General features: G+C 45.4%; 1 protein-coding gene across 38 annotated transcripts in view; it reads left to right on the top strand.

Annotated features, from left to right (window-relative positions):
- The window catches only part of NRXN3 (neurexin 3), a 1,793,247-nt gene that overhangs the window by 143,141 nt on the left and 1,629,065 nt on the right, over window positions 1-21,041 (top strand). The window lies entirely within an intron of this gene.

Here is a 21,041-nt window from a genome sequence, read left to right on the forward strand (position 1 = left end):
GTAGGAATCCCTAAATAATGAATTTCAAAAGCTATTCGTAGCTCTTTTTATCCTTGCTATGGGCTTTGTACCAAATGCAACTTAAATATAAAAGCCTTCTTCTGGGGCAAGTAGGTTTTTGTGGTGCTGATATATCACCTTGATGTTGCAGGGCTGCTCCTATGGCTTGCTGCATCCTACAGTTGTCTACTTCATCTTAAAATTCACAGAGTGGATTGGAAATGGGGAAAAACAGGGAGGCACAAGGAAGTAATAAGGCGCATTCTTCAGGGGAGGCTGTCTGCTAGGATACACAATTCCCGATCCACAGAAGCTTAACGCTAGCCACAGCTTCTCACATCACCGTGTATGGTACCAGTTGGCAGGCGGTGGAGTTGGGGTTCTCCACTCCATGTAGCATTCAGGTACCTTCATCTTGTGGTGTTGTCTGCAGTCCCTTGGTAAATGTGGAGAGAAGTGGATGATGTTTTTAAAGGGCCAGCCTCTGCAATAGTGTGCTTCATTTCCTGATGCCCAGAGCTCCAGTACATGATCCAGCCCATTGCCAAGGAGGCTGGAGAGGCTGACTCAGTCATGTGATCTGAAGGGAAGGGTTGGTGGCTCCGATGTTGGCCTCTGTGTCCATGGGTGAATTGTACGCTGTTCTTACATGGTCTTATTGGCATCCCATTGGCTTTCTGTAGCTTTTTTTCATTCATTCAAACAAACAAAATGCATCCATGGTCTTTGTGAGATGAAGAATCACTGCCATTCCTTTTGCTATAATCTGCATACACTTTATTTGAAATAAAACCCTTCAGAGTTATAGAAATGTTTCTCAAACTCATTCGACTCCCCTGGGGAGCTGGTGAAACTGTGGACTTCAGTTTCTGCCTCGGCATCATCACAGCCTGCATCCCTAAGTCACTCTGTGACCAGGTGCATTTGAGACATACGGTGTTACAAAGTCCAGGAATAGAACAACCAAAAGGAAGTGTAAGAGACTTAACTGCAAGTATTTTGTTGTATGTAGTTTAAGACAAATCTTGCATTTATTTTAGCTTATAAACCTATTTGTTATTTATAGACCTTTTTTGTTGTACATTTTGTCTTCAGGGATTTAATCTCTCTCTTGCATCCGTAAACCAAAAGCTAAAAGTGTGATTGGATGTTAGCCTGAGTTGATGGAGTAGAGCCAAATGCCAGATTCAGTGGGATTTTGTTTTACTCTGATGGTTGCATATAAAAAAAAAAATTCAGCACCACTTTGTTTGGCCTTTACCCCCTGAAAAGGGACACACATAAGAAAATTTTCTTGTTGCATTAAGACAATAAAGAGGAGACTAGGATTGATTGTGGCTGGCCCGTGAATAGTTAACTGGTGGCAACCTATCTTACATTTTATGTTTGTCTTATTCTACTGCATGTTTAGGAACTATTAAAACCATGATGTTTGAAATGAACCTCTTCTTATAAAGCTGTGTCTTTTTCCCTCATAGAGGTTGGCTGTGCTGTACTACTGGAATGGATGTCAGAACGTGGATAATTCTGGGCTTTTTTTATTTTTCTTTTCCCTATTCTGTCTGCCTCTTTTTGTGTCTTTGTGTGCAAGTCTATGATTACTATTGAGTTTTTTTCCTAAATGCCAGCAATTATCTCACAGGTGGAGGATTAGGAAAGAGCCAAGAGAATTGCACTGGGATTAGAATAAAGACTCCCCCCCACCTTAAATACAGTGGCAGGAGGGAAGTGGAGGCTTGCGGGGAGGGGGGCAGGCAGAACCAGTTGGGGGAGGGTGGATGATTTGCTTCTGATATTTAAAACCCTAGACAGAGTGAAGGAAGAAACTCCCAATGAAAGAAAGAGAAATTGGAAACCCAGCATGGTTTGAGGTTACTGTTTCAGGGAGCTGGGGGTTCAGGAAGCCAGAACTCTGCGACTTACTTTACCTGCCTCTTCATCGGAGAGGTCCTTTCTTCTTCTTCTTCTTTTTCTCTCTGACAATTTATTTATGGAGGAGAAGTTTGCTGGGAGGTTCTAATATATGCCCAAGCCAAGAGAATTTTGTTTAGACATTATCTTTTTTCCCAGGCGAGAGTGATTTATCCACCTGCTATGTCAGTTAGGATGCTTTCAGTGGCAAATAACAGAACTTTCAACTCTACTGCCTTAAACCACACAGAGGATTTATGGGCTCAGTTCCTAAAAAGCCTAGGAACTCATAATGTGAACAAGACCTAGTGTCTGTCATCCTCCATTTTCTGGCTTTTGTTGCTTGGTGCTGGTTTCCTTCTTGGCTGCCTTCCTTGCGTGTCAAAGAAGACCGAGGTCCATTCCCAGGGTGAGTGGCTTATTGGTTCATTTAAGTGAAGCAGAATCACACTCTTCCCTGGCTGTGTTACTCAGGGCTCTCCAGAGAAACAGAACCACAGGACATGAGTGTGTGTAGCCACAAGGAGTTATGTGTAGCCAGTTCTCAAGGAATTGGCTCACACGGTGATGGGGGTGATGGCGGCTGAGAAGTTGTAAGGTAGGATCTAGTTGCCGACTGCGGGCTGGAGGGGAAGTCGATTGTGCAGCTGTAGCCCAAGTTCTAAAGCCTGACCGCTAATGGTGCCAATCCCAGTCTGAGGGCCAGGAGACTGAGGTCCCAGTTCCAGCGATCAGGCACTGTTGCGTTCCACTCTGCCCCTCCATGCCAATGGATTGGATGATAGCCACTCACATCCAGGATGAGTTAGTCCACAAATTCAAATGCTAATCTCTTCCAGAAACACCCTCACAGCCCCGCCCAGATGATGTTTAATCTGGGTACTCTGGGACCCAATCACGATGATACATCTAATTAAACATTACAAGTCTACCCTTTGTTAACTTGACACTCATGCATCTCCTTAAATTAGTCTTAATCACCAAATAAAGACAATTACAAGGGCATAATTCCTCCTAACATGATCTGGCTATCCCAAGTGCAATTGAAAATGTACTAGACCTTTCCTTAGAAGAAGAGGTAAAGTCTTTGAGTGATGTTTACGTTTCTCCTTAATAATCCATAACTTAAATGCAGTGATGTAAATCAGCAATATTTAAATATTGTCATATGAAAGCAATATGTCTTACGTTACATGGTAAGGGAATAGACAGGAAAGAAAAAAGATAATTGTACATACATATTTATGACAAAGTAAGGAAGTACTTAGGATAATTAGAATTAGCAGTCCTGCTACTGGGCATGTAATCATAACTGATACTTAAAACTACCTTTTTGCACTTCCCATTCTGTATTTGCTTTGCTTTCAATAAACACCTCATCTGGTAGTGGTTCTGCATCTGGTGGGATGACCTGAAAATTCACTCCTGAAGATCTGGGCCATTAGTGGTCCTGCCTGGATTGGGTTGCTATAGTCTTCCGCCAGCATGAATCACAGGGTATGAAAATGCTAAGGCGCACATGAAGGACCGTTCTGTCTGTCTCCAGAAATGCTCTTCCTCATTTCCACTGTGCAGTAGCAATCCAGTTCTTCCTTGACAGTCAGGTGCAATTATCCCAGGCAGCTCAATAACCCCCTTCTTAGCTCTCCAACAAAAATCCTAGGCTTCAGACTCCCGGGACCTGTTTATCTCTGATTCAGTTACTGTGATCAGGGGGATGGACTTTGCTGATTGTCTTAGGCCCGAGCCACGTGCCTAAACTCCAGAATTAGGAGTAAGAGCTGATTTTTCTTGCAGCAGTAAGGTGCATGGGGAGACTGGATATTTGTCCCCACATTTAGGGAGTTGGGGTTATAGATATTGGATACCAAATATTGACTCTGCCTGGACAGACTTTTAAAATTCCAAACCAAACCAAACTGCAAACTGACTCCTAGGTAAGGACTCAGGATGTTTTGGGTATGTGTCTTTGATTGTAACCATGTGGCTTTCCAGTGGTTCTTTTGCAGAGGAGAGGATACCATTGAGGAAGCTGGTGCACCATTTGGAAGCAGAGAAGCAGGAGAGGAAGGCTGTTGGTATCCTAGCATCTGTGTAGTCAGGGAATCAGCATCCTGGGATCTTGGTTCATTGATGTGAAAAGTGGCAGGAGAACATCCTGGGGAATGACGTGAAGGGCAGGCCCAACCTACTGCAAAGGAAAACTCTGATGGAGTCTTCGCCATTGGCCTTGATCTGAGGCCGCTGTGAGGTCACCTGCCATGGATTGCTATTGATGGATAGCTGAGTGGGGCAGCCCTTAGTCTCAAGTGTGTTTTTATCAGAGCAGCTATCGGTAAATATCTCTGTTTCATCTGCCTCTTCTCATTCTTCTAGTCTTTGTTTTTTAGCTGCCGCTTAATCAGCTGCTGCCCATTAGCACTGACCTGATTCTCAGCCACACACTTTGTCTCGCCTTTTGAGGCAGCACCTTCTCTGCATTGCTGTGGGGCTGCTGCTCTTGTCACCTGACTTGCCCTCCAGTGTAGGAGGAGCCTTCGGTCCGAGAGGCAGCCAAGGAGGTGGGTGCAATCGTTGTATGGCTGTGGTGATTATGTCCTCCAAACTAGATACCACAAGAGCAAAGACCCCACTTCAACAGATTCCTGCCTCTAAGTACCAATCTAGTGTTTGACCTTCTCAAAGCACTTTCCAGGCCTCACAGTTCAGTGTGCATGGGGATCATCTGGAAATTTCATTAAACGCAGGATTGCAGTGGAGACAACTGGCTTGGATCCTGAGATTCTGTATTTGTAATAGGTTCCTAGGGGGAGCCCAGGGTAGTGCTGTGTATGGCACACACTTTGGAGGGGCAAGTTTTTAATGCTTTCTCCTTGAATGATCTTGCAAGTGAGGCCAACTGGTTTACTCTCCTCTTTTCTAAGTCAGAAGGCAAAAGTCCAAAGGGAGAGAATGCCACTGCTCTGGGAATAGATGGGAGAGCTGGGATTCCAGTTCTGAGATTCAGCTGTTACTTTTAGGTAATCAAGTAGGTGCCTGGTGAAAGCCAAGTCTCCTCATCTTCCTTGGGGGCCAGTCTTGGCCTTGGTCTCCATGTCCAGGTAGGGTAGTATGATAATAACTTGGGTCCCAGGAGCCTAGAGATTATTCAGGTCATGGCATTTGTGATAGTACACATGTGCTGTTTTATCTTCACAAAGAGAAAAACAGGAGGAGCAGCCCGTGAGTCTGCCAAACTCTGCTTTGGGATCCTAAAAAGGCCAGTTTCTCTAGTGATTCAGCATGGGGACAGGTTTCTGGGGGTCTGCATGATTTCACTAAGCATACATTGGAAGCTGCTGTTAGCAGGAAGGAACATTACATGTGTCTCAACTCCAAGCCCTGACCGCTTAACCAAATTCCTGAGAGCTTCCTCTTACGCACTGGTGGTTGCTATAGTCTGGGAGACCCACAGCGATGACAGTGTATGTTCTCATCAGCACAGAGCGAGCGCTGGGGCTGCAGCTGTGGACATGGCATGTCCTCTGCATATGACCTCGTTCCAGTTTGTTCTAGAAATGCATTGTCGGTCTGACTATCCTTGTGTTCCGTTCACCCTTATTTTATCGCACCCTCCCTATTTCCTGGCTGTATCATCTCCTAGGAAGAATCAGATTTAAACATAAACATAGAGGAGGAAGAAGCTTAGAAAATATAATCTATTACTAAAATAGGCTGTATAGCTTTCTGATAGGCTTCGTTGTTTTATTTGGGCTAGACAGAAGCAGCATAAAAAGATGGGATGCTGCTGAAGGAATCAAAGTGAGTTAGGAAGCTCTGATTTCACAACTGGATGCCTCTGTCTGTCCTGGCTGATGGATTCAGGAGCAGGCCTGCTCCACTTGCTGACTGGTAGTGTTCTGCATTTCTGTGTTTACCTGGGCTCTTCAGGGATGCTGCCTAAACCACTGCTGGTAGAGCTGGTTATTCAGTCTCCTCTGAGAAAGGCGAATGGGTAGGTGTTTGGGCTTTTCTAGAGACTAAACCAGTAACAGGAGAGTCAGAGAGAAGCCACACCACTTGGGAGGATGAGCCCTGCCTGGGATATTGGTTATTATAGTTACAAATGGAAGTGTTTGAAACTTAAATCTGAACTGAGGCAGCAAGAGTAACAACATGGCAAGAAATGAATTATTTATTCCATCACTAGGGTCTTGCAAGCATGGAGTGGGTGTTAATCTCCTTTGAACAGGAGCCTCTGGGCCAGGTTTGAGGTCGCCTATGCAAGATCTGACCTTATCTGCTCCTGGCCAGACACCTCGGCTTTGGCTAAATTGCCTTGAGAATAATCCAAATAAGACCCCTTTACCTTGTTCCCCAGAAGAATGTGAATGTTTACCCAGCCTGTCCTCGCAAGAGTCGGAAGTGCTTGTGTCTGTGATTTCTTTTAATCCCCTAATTTCCCAGAGGATCTGAAGGGGGAGGGAAACGCAAGGGAAGAACTGAAGTGGCCACACTTTTGGTCTCCTGAGCTGGATGCACGGTGTGGATTTGTGCCTGAGCTGAGCGTGTCCTGCTCCTGATCTGCATAGCAATCGAGCGAGGGAGCATCTATTGTTCCCATTTCACTGATGAGGAAGCCAAAGGCTTCTAAAGAGATTCAGTCTCTCAGTGAAAATCACCCAGCCCTCAAATGTCCTTGCTGAACTTCAAGTCCAGGCGGCTCTCCATACCCCTACCCTGAGCTCCACCCTCGGCCCCAATGCTGCCTCTTCCCATCTGTCGCAAGGTAGCAGATCCAAGAGAAACATTTAAGAACTTTCCCAAGGCCAGGAAGGGAGAAGTAAATAGTTACGTGGGGATGGGGGGATTATAACCACCAGTACAGACAGAACAAAATGTTCTTCGTACCCCACTCCCCTGTCTCTGCTTCCTCCTGGACTCATAAATGCTTATCAGTGTATCTTCCTCTCCTTTGCTCTTTAAAGAACACAAGGAGTTTTTATTTAAAAAATTCTATCAAGACTCCTGTAAGATTATTCTGCTGTTGCTTGCTAAACCATTTTGGAGACAGTTGCCTGAAGCAAGGCATGGTAAGTATAGATGCTTTGTATGTTTTGTGTCTGCACACATCAAGGTGGAGCTCATGGTTTCGTGGTAGAGAGGAGGAAAGGCTGGCATATTCTTCCCTTAGTAGATTTTTAAAGTATTTATTTATTTAAAAGGCAAAGTGACAGAGAAGAGAGAGGAATGGAGAGAGTGAGAGAGCAAGCGAGTACTCCTCCATTTGCTGGTTCCCTCCCCAGTGCCTACAGTAGCCAGGGCTGGGCCACGACAGACCCTGAAATGAGGAATGTCATTTTGTCTGAGTCTCCTCTGTGGTTGGAAGGGACCCAAGGACTTGGGGCATCTTCTGCTACCTCCCAGATGCAATAGCAAGAAGTTGGATTGGATGCAGAGTAGTCTGCACTTGAACCAGCACTCTGATGTGGAATGCAGGGACCCAAGCAGCAGCTTAGCCCACTACACCACTATGCCCACATCCTCCCTTCATAGTTTTGAAATTTCTAGATCCCTGAACCCATGGAAACAGAATAATGTGTTTGAAAGTGTTTTTTGGCCGGCGCCGCGGCTCACTAGGCTAATCCTCTGCCTTGCGGCGCCGGCACACCGGGTTCTAGTCCCGGTCAGGGCGCCGGATTCTGTCCCGGTTGCCCCTCTTCCAGGCCAGCTCTCTGCTGTGGCCAGGGAAGGCAGTGGAGGATGGCCCAAGTGCTTGGGCCCTGCACCCCATGGGAGACCAGGAGAAGCACCTGGCTCTTGCCTTCGGATCGGCGCGGTGCGCCAGCCGCGGTGGCCATTGGAGAGTGAACCAATGGCAAAAGGAAGACCTTTCTCTCCATCTCTCTCTCACTGTCCACTCTGCCTGTCAAAAAAAGAAAAAAAAAAGTGTTTTTACCTTCACGGTCTCCATGGACTTCAGACCATTGCTGATTTTCCACCCCGAATCCATCTGTTGAGTGTCTGTTGTGTCCTGGGCATCAGGTGGGGAAATCATGCTCCTTAACAACCAGTAGTTCCTACCCAGTGGAGACCTGAGCGCTGGTGATCGAGGGCTTCAGTGGCAGGTAGGACAGGGGCCCTCTGGCATACGCTCTCTACTTGTGGTTGTTTACCACCTTGCATGAGGTTAGCACCAAACTTTTCTTCCTTCCAGGCCTCTTATTCCTTTCTCCAGCACCACCCTTGCTCCAGAGAGCAGCCTTGCTCTTCTTTTTGATCAGCTCTAGGATTTCAATGTAATCCATACCCGTAGATTTCACTGAGCCAGTGTGCTACTAGGGGTGGGTTTGGGGTTATGGTGTGGCTGATGTAGGCCTGGCCTTGTCTTATGAATGCTCTCATTCCCTGGGTAAAGATGACTGCCAAATTGTAATGTGAAACGTGGACGTTAGGACAGAGGTGAAAAGCATAGTAGGGAAGCAGACCAAGGTGCTTGTACGTCCTGATTATCTGAAGGCAGGCAGTCATTTCTTCTAGATTCTAGCTCTGTTGTACCTGCTCCCCCTGGCACTTGATGGTCTGTGAAGAGGCACCCTGGAGTCCCCGCACTCCTATAGCCGTACTGCATTATATTATAGCCTTCTCAATTTCCCTTTGTTCTCTCATTCTTATGTTGTCTGCCTTGATAATATTATCTTCTGTGGGACAAAGACCTCTTCCCCTAACTCTACTCCATGTGTCACTCTCCGGAAGGAAGACTTTTGATGGCTGCCTCTGTTCCTCGGGGGAAGAGTTAAAGCTCCGTAGCCTGCCATTCAGTACTTCCCAATTTGGTGCAGCCTCAGCTCCCATCCCAATGAATGAAGTTGCTAGAAGCAGACACTGCTAATCCATGATTGTCCAAAACCCCAGGCCAAGTCTTATCTCTGCTTATACTTTTGGCTTTGCCTTGGGTATCTTCTCCCAGTTCTAGCCCTCTGTTGAAATTCAAGTTTCACTTCCCCGGTAACACTTTGCATGGTCCTCTCAGCTCTTTAGAATGCCATAATGCTTTCTAATTGTGCCATTCCCTGACTGGCTGGCCTGCAATGTTGCTTTCTGGTGTTCATGTCTGACTCTTCATGTCTCTCCAGCTGGCCTATAAACTCTTGGAGGCCAGGCACCTCACGACTACTGCAATGCCTCTACAGATGGATGTTTGATGGTTAGTTAGTGTTAATTAGTGTTGTTGCATAGCTGAAGACAGTGCCAGGCATAAATGTATGGCCAAAAGATGTGGAAAAGAACTTGAGAAATTAAGAGTGAATTTTTTGTATTCCCAGATCTCAACCTATGAGTCCAATAAATGCAGTGTTTTCCTTTTTGAGGGTTCGATAGGGTGCCAGGGGGACTACAGAAATTGAAAGTGGGGAGAGAAGAGGAAAAACAAAACAAAAGGAGGTGAATTGATAATGAAGGGAGACCCCAAATTGAAGCGACTTGTGTGTGGAGTGGGGAGCCCTGGATCTCAGTACTACGTTTCTGATTGTGTAGTTTAAGTCACAGCATACACAGCCTCCTCTGTCGAGAGGGAGTTAGAACCCTGCCTTGCCTGCCCTAGGTGTGTGGGGAGAGCAAATGAAAAAGCAGTTTGTAAACTGTAAGGTGCACTGTGAATGGAAGGGGGTGATGTTACTATAAACAGCATGATCGCTTATTGTCTGAATCCTCCCAAAGCCACACTGTGGTCAGGGGAATGGATCGATGGATAGGTCTGTTGTGACAGGCAGGAAGAGAGCAGACTGGAAGGAGCCTGTGGTCAGAGGTGCAGGCCCCATGGTCATGCTGCATCTGTACAAATATTCTCATATAAGGGAAATTCTTCCCCAGGCCTGGGGATGAAGGGTAAGGTGCGTGGGTCATTACTGGGTCTGTGGCTGGTACAGGTTGGAGTCCAGTTGCAGGATCGTGATGCTCCTGGTTACCATGGTTACTGTAGATGGGTCCTGGGTGTCAGTGTGATCACTGGACTTAGCAGCAGACCTGGGTTGTGGTCCCAGCCTTGGACTTGGAGTTGAGTCCTTTTTCCAAGTGTAATCTTGGCATACTCTGTGCAAAAATTGAGTACTTCACAGCCATGACCTCATCTCATCCTTGCAACAACACTGTAACTTGGGTGTACAATAATGCATGTTGTCACCCTCCTACCACCGACAAAGGCACAGGCTCAGGGATGTGGAGACTGGCTCAAAGTAACCAGGTAATAAGAAACAGGAGCTGGGGTTAGAATCCAGGCCTGAGCTCTTCGGCAGTCAGCCCTGCTACCACCAGCTCCTTGGAGCCTCCGTCTTTTCATTTGTATCATGGGAATCACTGCTGACTTGGGCTGTGGGGACCTGGTGAGAGAATAGAAATGGAAATTTGTCCTGCACGATGTCTGTGATAATACAAATATTTCCAGCACTGACTACACACCCATCTTTGCTGTGGTGCTGGGTCACAGGCAGGGGCATGACAGCTAAGGTGCCTGCCTGCTTCAAGGTACACTCTAGCAGTAATGTGTCACTAGAGGAAGCTGTCAAGGGACAAATAACATGCAACAATCTAAGAATGTTTTTGTTTTTAGAAAAGGCAGAAGTCTCATTAATGGCTGGCTATTGCCCTTTAAATCCACCTCCATCCCCAAGTGTAAATAACAAAACCAAATTAAGAGATTAAGCAATGTGAGAAATTTACCAAGACACTTAAACAGAGAAAAGTCAAGAGAGTGCATTTATCAAAGGACAAATCATGTCAGGACATTCTGATTGTTATAAAAAAAACCCAACTCATAGTTCTAGGAGGTGAGAACTATGCAGTGGATGTAATATATCTAGATTTTAGTAAAATCATTTGAAGGAGAAATGGCTTGAAATCTTCCTTGAGAAATTAATTCAAATTGGCCAGTGGGGGAAGCCATGTCACTCAGAAGGAGAACCGGCTAGGAGATGGGAGCCAAGGGTGTTATGATAAATGGCCAGCGCTCTTGGGATGTGATGGGGTCAGGTGAGAAGCCCCAATTTAGCCATCATCACTTAATGACCTGGAAGAACGACTAAGCGCCTGGTAATGACGTTCGCACGTGGTGCTAAATTGGGAGGTGTCACCGTGATGGCTGTGGAAGGAAGCACGGTGGAAAAGGGCAGCAGTCAAGGTCAGGCAGGCAGGAACAGCGGCTGAGGGTGCAGGCACGCATTAGTTGGGGGAACTTCATTGAGGACGATATACGAACATTTATAATTCGTATGCACACACGTGTATAAGAGCAAATGTGTTTTAGCATCAGGACTAGAATGAGACAAAGGTGCAAGGCTGTCCGGTGATCTATCTTTTCATGATTTAAACTGAACACAGAGGGAGTAGGAAGGCCCTGAGCCATGGTGGGTGCTTTCACAGTTGTGATCCTGTTGTGTGGGATCAAGTCCCCTCCTTTCTCTTCAGTGTGATGGTCTTAGAGGCAAAACTACTCAGTTGGGCAGTGCCACTGATCTACTTGAAAGCATGCACACACGGGGCACATTTGTGTTCTGCCTCTACCACCTCATCTGTAAAGTGGGACAGTAATAGTCTGTTGAGGATTTTATGAGTTAAATGTAATGTGCCAACGTCATGCCTGATGTTTAGCAGATGCTTGATAAATGTTACCTTTTATTGTCATTTATCATTTTATCATCTGCCTCATCATTGCCCTGTGTACACCCACTCAAACAGAAAATGGTGTTTCTTGTGTAAGTGGAGAGAAGAAGTGTTCAGAGGACACTTGGAAAGCCCCTGATAGATTAAAAAGATCATCAAGTAGGGGGACATGGAGTCTTCCCCAAACTCTGTCATAAATGACCTTGAATCAGTTAACCTCTCTGCCTTGTTGCTCTGTGTACAAACATCTGGGGCTTGGCTGGGTGATTGCTGATGTCTCTTCTAGTCTATATGCATTGCCCACGAGTGGAACCTTGTATTATTCACGCTGTCATCTTTGGGGTGTGTCTTCTGGCTTGTGACACTTTGTAGACCTATTCTCTACCAGGGATCGCCATGCAGAGTAGGGAACTGACTCTGACACTTTCAGTATTGGAAGTCCTGCATTCCAGGAACCCCTTGGTCCCAAGTGGATCAGCGTGCTTGGTCAGCTTGCACGTATGTTAATTGCCAGACTGTAGGAGCATTGCAGGGTAGTCTGTAAGAATTCTATGATTCTCAAAAGCTTGTAGGAACCATCCTTAGAAATCCACCCAAGATTACTCACAGGGAGTGGACTTCTCAGAGATGTGTGTTTTCCAGGGGGGAGGGGGTGTAGGTGCCAAAGGCATGGGTACCCATAAAGGGATCACTGTGGCCACGTGGCATAGCTCTGTTGACCCAGTCCTAGTTAGTGCTTTGACTCAGGGCTGGCAGCTGCTGGCCTTCTCGTTGCTGCAAGGAGAGTCATGGGTCTCGGGAGGCTGCTGGTTCACAGGCTCAGTAAGTGGGAGGCTCCTCCATGCAAAGAGTGGCCTGGAAAGAGGAGTTGGTCTTGTTTTCCACATCTCTGCCTGAAGTGAGTAACGTGTTCACTTTTGGATTCCTCGGGGACCAGAAAGGTGACAGGTTGAAGGGTGCTGTGAGGCAGTCATCCCCGTGATTGACAAGCTAAAGGAAGTAATTGAAGGGAAGAAAGGAATGAACAAAAGGCTGTGTGGTGTGGTAGGGTGCATGCGCGTGCATGCAGGGCAAGAGAAGGAGCTAGGACGTCCAGGAGCAGGGCGGCATGAGGCCCGGCATCTACAGAGAGATGAGGGCGAGGCAGAGCTACCCGAAAGGCATGCACTCAGTTGAGCAAATATTTATTTAGTATCTACTTACTCTGGACTGTGAACTATTCTGTGTGTGGGCAGTATGTGAGGTCATGAAAAGCGTGTACCTGGATTCAAAGCCAGCTCATCTGCTTATGAAATTTGTGGCCTTTGGTAAAGCAACACTTTTAATGCTTTTTTTTTAATCTGTGGAATGGACATTACCATAGTTGCTATTATGGTAGTGAAAATTAAACCAGTTTTTGCATTTAAAATACTCAGAAGAATGCCTGGTGCATAGTTTGTGCTGCTGTTATGAACAAATGCATTCAAAATGCTCAGTACAGGACTTTCCAGATAGTAATCACTAAATATGTATTAGTTATTATTATTAATAATATGTCCAAATTAGGCTTAGCAAAAGTAACACAACAGGCAAAATCAGCTGAAAGGAAGAGTTAAGATCACCGACATCTACCGCCAACGTAAAGGTAATGTTTGTTTGCACAGGGCTGAGAATGATCAGGAGTTGGGAGACAGAATCTTAAATGAAGACAACAACGTGAACCAGGCCCAGGGCCTGAGGCTGTAGTTGGAAGTTTGGTCTTTCAGTCTTTGGGTTCCTCGAAGCCTTCTGTAGCAATTTCTGCTGCTTTTGCTGATCAATGCAGCACCAAAAGAAAGTCTATAACCCCAGGATTGAACGCAACACATTTTTCTATTGTTCTGCACCTCCCTGGGGTAATGTTTTTGTTTGGCAATTTCATGGTCTGGTCTATTGATTCTGTGGAGCCTCTACTACATGCCTGCCACTCTCATGATTCTTGGCACACAGTAGTAGGAATCTGCCGTCCTCAGCCAGCTTACATGCTGGTGGGGAAGGCAGGCAGTGAGAGAAAAAGGGTGCCCTGTATCAGAGGTGAGAAGTGCTGCGAGGAAAATTAATAGGTCCTTCTTCAGGGAGCTGAAACCACACAGTCAGGTGGGCCCTGGGGAAGGTGGAGAAGCTGCAGGGTCCTGCTGCCATTCATGCCAATGAGGCAAATCAGCAGACCAGTGGCAGGTGTATGGGCTGCAGAATGACTAGTGTTTTTGGGGTGGCCTTGTGGCATAGTAGGTAAAACTGCTGCCTGGGACACCTGCATCCCATATAGAAGTGCCCTGATGGGGGCCAGCGCCATGGCTCACTTGGTTAATCCTCTGCCTGTGGCACCGGCATCACATAGGAGCGCTGGGTTCTAGTCCCGGTTGCTACTCTTCCAGTCCAGCTCTCTGCTGTGGCCTGGGAGGGCAGTGAAGGATGGCCCAGGTGCTTGGCTCCCCCCCAACTCCACATGGGAGACCAGGAGGAGGCACCTGGCTCCTGGCTTTGGATCAGCGTAGCTCCAGATGTGGCGGCCATTTGAGGGGTGAACCAATGGAAGGAAGACCTTTCTCTCTCTCACTGTCTATCTGTCAAATAAATTAAAAAGAAGAAAGAAGTGCCTTGGTTTGAGTCCCATCTAGTTTCCTGCCAATGAGTATCTGGAGGCAGAAGGTGATGGTTCAAGTGCTTGGGTCCTTGCCACCCATGTGGAAGACACAGACTGAGTTCCAGGTTCCTGTCCGGTCTTTGGCCTGGCCCAACTCCAGTTGTTGCAGGCATTTGGGAGAATGAACTGGTAGATGGAAGATTCTCTTTCTCTCACTCTTCTCTCTTCTTTCTTCTCTTTCTTGCTCTTTTTTTTAATGAATAAAATAAATAAATAAACTTTATAAAAATGACCCCCCCACCAGAGTCTCCCTTGGGGCCCACTCCAAACAAAAACATTCAAGGAAAGGTATTCTGGAAAATGCATTTCAGGCCAGCCAAATGGACACATGACAATCAGGGGATGGGTGGGTGGGCAATCCTTGGCGGTCAGGAAGAAAGTCCTCAAGAGACTTTCTTGATGGTTGGCTCAGTAGACAGCGACTCTCCAGCTAACACTCTTTCTCACAGTGAGATCCCTTTGGTTTTCCAGCAGCTTCTGCAGTGCTCAGATCATAGCTAATGGGGAGGAGATGTGATGTGTGTTCCCTGGGGAGGAAGATTTTCATTGCATCAATCATCATTAGCCACAGCATTGTATGTAGCCATTTGATGCAATAGAATTTGATTGACATAATTATTCTGTGTAACAGAAAATTAAAAAAAATAAACAAGAGATTCTCTCTGGGACATTAAAAAAAAGAAGAGAAAAGCTGATGCAAGTGTGAGAACTCCAACTAAATTTACTCATTCATTTACTTGGTTTCTCATTACGCAAATATTCCCGCCTAGCAGAGACACTTCAATGGCTGATCATGAAGTGATACATAAACATTCACATCCATTCTTCTTGCTATGAGGAATTTTCTAGATATGCAGTTTTTACCCAATGTAAGCAGAAGCGTGCCCAGGAATGGAGATGACATACACAAAATGAGTGTCTGTCTCTTGGCAAGGCAGAAAGACTTTGAGACAGCATCATTTCTTACCCACGTGTAAGATGGTGCCTCCACTCTTAAAGAACCTTTTGTCTAGGTGAGGAGCTGACTTGTGTATCAAACAAGATGCTGCCTCATAGCTCACAACCTGGGCTTCAGAGGAAACACAGCAGGCGACTGGGCTGGGAGCAGGGCGGGATTCCACAGCCGCCTCTCTGTCACACTTGGAACACCTGAGATCTCTGGGTGCACCTCAGAGAAACTGCATGATTTCTAGAGCCTTGTGTTTGGCAGGGAACCATTCTGCAATTTTTGCCTTTGTCTACAGTGTGTTAAAATAAGACAGCTTCTGATTCATAGGAGTTATAAAAATAATATAGTAATTACAAAGTTCACTTTCGTGACTCACTTTGCTCTAAATCGTGGCACTCCACAGGGAAACCTTCTCAGAGTTAAAAACCCACTTGCTGTTTGCATTTAGAAAGTGTCAATGGGTCCAAAATTTTGAGCTTGAATCACTCTGAGATATGGAGTCTGGGGCATGAGGGTGGCTGCTTGGAGAATGACAGTTCTTAGTGTTTGTATATATCTCTTTAAGGAAGGAGTCCATAAATGGCTGATTTGCCATGATTGCATCATGTGTAGTGCTTGATCACAGAGTACCTTGTTTTGGATTTGTATTTATTTTTCTCCCTCCCGCTCCTATCTAATTGCCCTCTCCAGAATGCAGGCTTCCACTGCCTTTGGCTTCATTAACGGCTTTCATTTTCATTAAGAGCTTCGCGCTAATGGACTGTTAGAAAATGCACAGTTGTTTCTTGCAGTCACCGCCAAATGACTCTCATTCTACTGACAGTTTTGTGCATTAGGCCACCAAGAAGCAAACAGAAGCCAGTGGGAATGAGTGGGAAATATCCAGGCAGAAGATACACCTACCTCTACTTCAAGTTCTTCATGGCTGTTGGGATCAGCAGCTATAATTCCATGAACATTTTCTCATTTTAAAATGCCACTTGGATAGCAAAGCAGAATTAAGGAAGCTAATAGGAAGTTCGTTTTCTTTTCCTTCATAGTATTTTGGATTTTGATAGTTGTTAGAGATTAAGGTTTGCAGAGGCCTCACAAGAAGGAACTGGAAATGGTAGTGTGTCTTCAACCTTGATCCACGTATCCTTACCTTGGTTATTACTGCAGTTATGAACATCAAAACCATGGATGCTCACTGGGCTGAATTTGGTGTACTATTCAAAGGCCCAGCATTTGATGTCTGTGTAAAGTAGGATGGTTTTTCTAATCTTGCTCTCACAATTAAATGGAATATTTTAAAATCTGAGAGGCTTAAGTAAGCTTAGAGATAATTAATCCCATCTTCTTCCCTTCCATTTCCTTGAAGCTGAGAGAGATTTAAGCAATGGGGAAGTATAACCTAGGTGTCTGGTCAGGCCGCCTTGACCCTAGGAGATTTGGGTAAGCTTGACAAGGGCCTCTGTAACATGGCCTTAGGTGAGCCAATGTCTGAATTCTCATTCCAGCCCTCTTTTCTTTTCTCTTTCAAATCCTTCCTTTTCTAGAACACGAGGAAGCTGCCTCTCGTTTCACGTAGAATGAGCCCACCCCAAACCAGTGGCCTTGATAAACTCTTCTTCCACTCCAGTCCCTTTCCCAAACAAATTTATATCTTTCTTGGATGACTTTTAGGGAACAACATTTTGCCCATCATATTACATCAGTCTCAGAACTGAAACTCAGGTTTTAATTTTTGAAACCCATGTTCTTTCCAAAGCATAATTTATCTACTAAAAAAATTACTCATTTATTTGAGAAGCGGATTGAGAAGAGGGAGGGAGGGAGGGAGGGAGGGAGGGATGACTCCCTTTCACTAGCTTACACCTAAGATGCCATAATGACCAAGACTAGCCCAAACTGAAAGTTGGGGCTGAGAACTCAGTTCAGGTCTGCAATATGGGTGGCTGGAGACCAATCACTGCCTCCTACAATCTGCTTTAGCAGGAAGCTGGACTCAGAAGCCAAAGTATCGAATCCAGATACTCTGATATAAAGCATGGACATCTTAACCACCAGGCAAAGCGCCCCCCCCCCATCTACTTTAAATATACTCTGCTGTGTGATTAAAGCCATTGCCATATAAAATACACTTTGTGTTTTATTTTAACTTACCCTGTCTGTCTCACCTCATAATGGGGAACAAAGAACAACCAATATTTTAATGGGCTGATACCTAGAACCAAGATTTAGAGTTTTTATATTAACTAATGAGAAACTTGGCAATTAGACATTTCCTTTATGTGCTGATCATGAATATTATTAGTATCTTTTCAAAAGGACTTATGTATAAAAACTTTTTAGCAGTTCATCATTATGTGAGTGCATACCCACTTTTCCTTATTAAATAAAAGATATCAGTAAATTTCCTTGACACTTCCTAGCTTTATGTTCTCCTATATTTTAAAGATTGGAGCAAGCATTTGTTTGCTTTTGTGTTTGAGCATGCAAATTCCACAGGGTCAAGGCTCTGGCTCTTATATTTTATTTATTTATATTTTTGAAAGGTATTTTGCTCATCATGAGCCTATAATGTCAAATAATAACCAGCAGGATTTGCAAAGCTCAGTTTGAGAAAGGTCACCAAAATGTGTAAGTTGACTTTGAAAGTGAATCCTGTGGGCTTGAATTGAGCACTATTAAATCTTAAACATTGTGGAAAACCTGGCTGGGATTTTATTTTACTTTAAATATTTGTTTTTATTTAATGGAAAGGTACAGTTGCAGGGGGGGTGGGAGACAGAGACAGAGACAGAGACAGAGAGATCTTCCATCTGCTGGTTCACTCCCCAAACAACACCAATAGCTAGAGCTGGACCTGTCTGAAGCCAGGAGCCAGATGCTTCATCTGAATCTCCCACATGGGTGCAGGGGCCCAGGGACTTGGGCAATCTTTTGCTGCCTTCCCAGGCACACTAGCAGGGAGCTGGATTGGAAGCCAGGCAGTCAAGACTGGAACCAGTGCCCATATGGGATGCTAATGCCACAGGCATTGGCCTTACTTTCTACACCACAATGCTAGTCTGCTGGCTGAGAGTTTAAAGATCCAGCCATGGCCATTCTTTTTTTCCTATCCTGCTTTCTCTGCCAGTTTAGCAACTGAGCACTGTCTTAAGAAGTACTGTCCTGAACAAAAGACATAAAAGTTTGTCTTCATCAGTATTTAAAACATGGAAAATGGAATAAAGCAAAGATAACATGGAATGAAAAGATAAGTTTGAAAAATGTTGCAAGATCCTAAGATGCATAGCATGGCGCAGTGGAGGCAACAAACCGTGCATGCCACCCCTAACCTTAGCAACAGCAAAAGGCAGTGTGTTTACCAAATCTTTGACAAATTTTTATTCCCAGAAAGGACCAATTAGAATTGAATATAATTCAGAAGATGGTGCTTGAAGGCTGCTTCTTGGAATGGAGAGCTTCTGAGTTCTAGGTTTTGTAGGTCGAAGGGGAAGAGTGCTTCACTTCTTGAGAAATGGCTCTGAGTTGAAGGCGGCTGAAGGGCAGTGATTGGCACACTGGAGACCAAAGGGCCAACGAGGGTGAGTGCCATTATGTGATGCATACGAATGTGAGTGCATCTGAACTCCAAATAAAAATGATATCATTGGGGCAGGTGTTTCGTGCAGTGATTAAGTTGTCTCAGGATTTCTGGATTGGGTCCCAGCTCCTCCGCATCTGATCCAGCTTCCTGCTAATGCACACCTTGGGAGGCAGCAGATGGTGGCTCAAATACTTGAGTTCCTGTCATCCATGTGGGAGACTGAGACTGAGTTCTAAGCTCTTAGCTTTGGACTGGCCCAGCTCTGGTTGTTGTGGACATTTGGGGAGTGAAGATGAGTGGAAGCTATCTTCCCCTCTCTGTCTCCTTCCCTCCCTCTTTCTCTACCTTTCAAATAAAATGAAACTGACTGAATAAAAATGTAAAAGATGATTTTACCCTGACCTCTGCAGTTTCAGTGTGCTGCCCATCCATCAGTGTATGGTATTACAGGATCCTTTAAAACAAGGGCCGCTTCGATTTGTGCTGGTGAAGCCACTTGGAGAGCCACGAGGCAGCTAAATGTTAGTATCTCTTGAGTTCAATGTTGAGAAATACTCTTGAATGTTGAGACTAAGCAGATCTGAAATCAGAGCCATGACTCTATCCTTATTAGACCTGTGACTCTAGGCAGCTCATTTCACCTCTCCAAACCTCCATGTTCTTTTCTAATCTGGGGGTTAGATTGGGGAGTTCATAACAGTGTTTTAGGAGTGGATGAATTAGTGTTTGCAAAGCAGCCAGTAGAACCCCTGGCACGAGACAAGCCCTCCGTAAGAGTCTTTATTTCCTTTGCTTTCTTCATCCTCATCATTCTCTTCCTCTACCTCAGGACCCCGTGTTGGGTGACATTTCCTTAGAGCTGTACTCTCAGTTTGCTGTCACAGTGCCCCTCCCTTGGAGCCAGCCCACAACGGCTTGAAGCACTTTGTAACCCAAGTGGAATGGCTACTGCCTTTTCCAGGCAACTTAGGAAAGTTGGGAAGTCATCACGACCTAAAAAAATGAATTGCTCGTGGTAGAATTTCCAGTTCTTGGTTTGTTGGTATGGAAGGTACTTTTGTCCAGGGCCAGTACCATCTTGGCTACACATTGCAAAATTGGGCACTGTCCCGCTTTTCTTGTATGTTCTTTTTCTGTCTATTAGAAAAGCCAGCCTGTGGAAATGGAGGATTCCCCAGGACTATTTTAATCAGAGGTCAGAATAACTTACAGTTACTATGGCAGGGGTCTGTGTGCCAGGGAGATGGCTCATAGCTCATTAGGAAGTTTACTGTGCTGGGCTTTTCCAGAGATTGTGCTTCTTGATTTGGTCCCTGGATAAATTTACAAGTGCTAATCTGGTTGTTTCTGGAGAGCATCCAGACCTGAGGCAGGAATATTTCAATGCAGGTTGCTAGGCATTAGACTGGCAGGCTTGTGGACTCCGGGAGTTCTGTAGCCTCCGGGGATGCTGGTCTCACAGGCTGTTGTAGGGGAAGGAGTTGTTGGGGAGCATATTGTAAGTGAATGCATGAGGTTGGTGCCTTGTGGGTTTGTGCTGTGACTTCTACATCCAAATTTCACGGAGGTCTATTGAGTGCCTACTGTGTGCTGTGCACTATCCAGGAAGAGGGAATATGCTGGAGAATAAAACAAACAAAAGCATTCCTGCCTGTGTGGCTTTTCCATTTTAGTGGAAGGAGGTAATTATAACAAAGAATAATTGGAATAATAATGTTAGGTCGGTACAAAGATAAGCAGATATTGGTAGGTGATAATACTCTATAGTGGGGAAAATTTGTCAGTGAAAGAGGAATTGAGCAGTGGGTGAGGATGGCACACAAGAGTATGTAACGTGGTTGCCAAGACCTCCCTGAGAATGTGCGGTAGGATGCTGAATGAAGATGGCAAGTTGTTGAGGAGTCAGGTAGAGATTGGTTGAGGTGAGGGGGCTGTGGGAAGGGTACAGCTTATAAGCTTCTGATGGCTGTTGTGATGCCTCCCCTCCACCCTTGGAGAGATGAGCTGTCAGTGGAGGGTTTTCAGCAGATCTTATCTTTCAGTAGGATGCGTCTGGTGGCTGTGCAGACGATAGACTGTGCAGGGCCCAGATGGAAGCAAAGAAGCAGTGAGGAGGCTTCTGCAGGAAGCTGGGTGAGAGATGAATGTGAGGATGGTGGTGGCCAGAGGTGGCGGCAGAGGCGGGGTGAGAATGATTGTTTTCTGGATTTCTTTGGAGGGTAGCACCTCCAGGATTTGCTGTTGGATTGGATGTGAGTATGAGGAGAGAGGGACTGGTGATGACTCCACAGTGTTGGTGCTGAGCA

Source organism: Oryctolagus cuniculus, chromosome 20 (assembly GCF_051225735.1).
Source record: "Oryctolagus cuniculus isolate XC-2025 breed Fujian yellow rabbit chromosome 20, ASM5122573v1, whole genome shotgun sequence".
Lineage (NCBI taxonomy): Eukaryota > Metazoa > Chordata > Mammalia > Lagomorpha > Leporidae > Oryctolagus > Oryctolagus cuniculus.